The following is a 2928-nucleotide window of genomic DNA, read 5'->3' as shown; positions in this document are numbered from 1 at the left end:
CCCCTCGAAGACTCTTTCCCGTCATATATCAATTCTAACATATTGGCTTCAGCATGGGTTGGCAGCGGATTCTGGTTAATGTTTGGACCCTCTGGGGCCTGGACCAGCATCTGATTTGTGTCAATTAAATCTTGGACAGCTCTCTTTAAATGCCAACATTTCTCGATATTATGGCCTGGTATATTAGAATAGTACGCACACCTTAAAGAATAATCGAGATTCCTTGGCGGTGGATTTGAAAGCCTTTCTTGAATTGGGCTTAAAACCTTCAACTTTCTCAACCTGTCAAACAAGCTAGCATATGACTCCTCAAGAGGTGTGAATTGATTTTTGACCGCCTTCTCCTTCTTATACTTGGGCCTAGGCTGAAAACTAGGTCTGGAGGGGTTTTGGTAATTTGGTGGAGCGAATGGGCAATTTTATGGAGCTTGCGCGTGCCATTGTGGGTAAGAAGGGGTTTGGGCATATGGCTGCACGCTATATACTGGGTACGGGGGTGGTGGAATGGAATATAAAGGGTTTTGTGAAGGGTAGTAATAGTAGGGGGGAATATATGGAGCTTGGGAGTAGACTTGGGCTTGGGATTAGGGATAGGGGCGAGGTGGTCTTTTGGGATAGGAATGGGTTCCAGCTACGACATTCGCTACATCCTCTTTCTTCTTTTTACCTCCAAATGCGCTAAATCCACCTTGAATTGCTTGCGTGGTGGCTTTTAATGCGGCAAAACTCACTATTCGGCCGATCTTAATTCCGTCCTCTATCATCTCCCCCATTTTGAGGACTTCCATAAAAGACTTTCCTATTGCCGGAAGTAAATGTTGAGAATAGGTCTCATCCTGCACCTTAATGAAAACTTCTACCAACTTACTTTCTTTCATTGGAGGCTTTACCCTGGCGGCCTGTTCACGCCACCTTATCGTGTATTCCCTAAAACCTTCAGTGCTCTTCTTCTTCATGTTGACCAAGGATTTTTTATCCGGAATCAAGTTGATGTTGTACTGAAAATGCTGAACAAATTCAGAAGCCAAATCATCCTAGCTATTCCATTTGTCGATATCTCGATCGATGAACCATTCTGAGGCCAGATCTGAAAGACTCTCGCCAAAGAAGGCCATGAGCAATTCTTTCTTTCCTCCTGCAGCCCTCAACTGGTTGTAATAACGTCTTAAGTATGCCACAGGATCGCCGTGTCCTGTATAATTCTCGAACTTAAGTATCTTAAAATCGGGGGAAGATTGATGTCTGGGAACATGCAAAGATCTTTATAGGAAACACTCCTATAATCTCTGATTCCTTGCAAATTTCTTATCGCTTGTTCTAAAATTTTCAATTTTCGAGCTATGACATCCTTTTCCTCTGCTGTGATAGGTTTCTCCATATCAAATGGAAAGGCTGGCGGCTGAGTGTACCCATACGGTTCATTCATTTGCAAAGTAGGCTCCGGGGCATAATACTGACTATCTAAAACCTTTAGTACTGACTCACTGGCAGACCTGGGAAACCTCATTATGGGACGCGCAAAATATATGGGAGTTTTATGTGGTGGCGGAGCCACGAATACCAGTGTGATCAGTGGCGCTGGCTGAGCAGCGGGTCTTGATTGGGGAGCTTCCAAGGGCACACCAGAACTGCCAGGATAATAATGTCGCGGAGTGAATCCCGACACGTGCTCAGGTGACTCAGTAGGAGCAGAGAATTGCGCCTGAGAGAGCGGTGGGCAATTAGAGATATTTCCAAGACCTTCAGGGAGCAGAGGAGGAGGCATTCCGCTAGCCTATGCTCGGTGTAAATCTATCAATTATTGCCTGAGCCTTACTACCTCATCATTGTGTTCAGAACTTTCTTCCATGTGATCCTGATCCGGGTCAATGAGCTAATTTCCAATCTCCCTGCTAGCCATGGCGAGCTTTGCTTTGGATCTGGTGAAGTATGAATGACTAGCTAGAGTGCTGCAAACTTACCACTGTTATCTGAAAGAACATGCTCATCAAAGACGACATCAGTCAGGATTAGGGCACACAACAAGCATGGGAATCACATTGGTAAAATTGCCCTAAATTCATGCTCATTTCCACCAACTTTTGAGGGTAGCGAGGTCATTTTAACATCATCCTGATTTTTGTCTACACTATTTTTTATCTACACTTATTATTATTTTTCTTTCCCTCTCTTTTCTCTCTTTTTTTTTCTTTTTTTTTTTGTATCAATCTCTGCTCTTTTCTTTTCTCTCGTTATCTACCTTTATTTTATCATTCTTTATGGCTTTTGTTTTTCTTTAAAAGAGGAAAAATAATGAAAAACAACAAAACAAAACGATTAGATCGAACACAAAAGTAGGTTGCCTACGTATCATGTTGTACATGAATCAGATCTTGCGTAGTTCGGGCAACATGTGCATAAACATCGCCCATTTTTTTTGTGGCGAAAACGAAAATAAGCAAATCAAGGAAAGACGTAACATCATAACATTGTGCAGAAAGAAAATAACAAAAACGTACAAAAGTTTGGGACGACTTTAAAACCAAACAACAAATACGAAACAAAATTCTAGACCCCTAAGACGACATACGTGAAATTACTAATAAAGACCCTAATACCAAAAACAACTTGACTTCGACCTAAAGCAGACACCACCCTACAATGACAGACACATAAAAGACTCAAACTGAATAAAGACAGGAAGTGCTCTTTCAGACCGGTGCTCTGCGTGATGACCTTGGTTGATATGGACCTGCCTCTGAAGCTCTCTTTCTCTTATTTAAACTTTGAAGCATATACTCTAAATACACACTGATATTGGGGAAGAAGCTTCGAGCCTGTATCCCTGCCTCATGAGGAGTGCACTTGGAAAGATTATTCTGACACCTTTCTACCATCTTGAACAAATCTGCTAACTGAACTCTCAGTGTTTCCACTTTGGACCCTACA

The sequence above is a fragment of the Capsicum annuum genome, chromosome 6, assembly GCF_002878395.1.
Source record: "Capsicum annuum cultivar UCD-10X-F1 chromosome 6, UCD10Xv1.1, whole genome shotgun sequence".
Classification (NCBI taxonomy): domain Eukaryota; kingdom Viridiplantae; phylum Streptophyta; class Magnoliopsida; order Solanales; family Solanaceae; genus Capsicum; species Capsicum annuum.
This window is presented reverse-complemented; position numbering follows the sequence as displayed.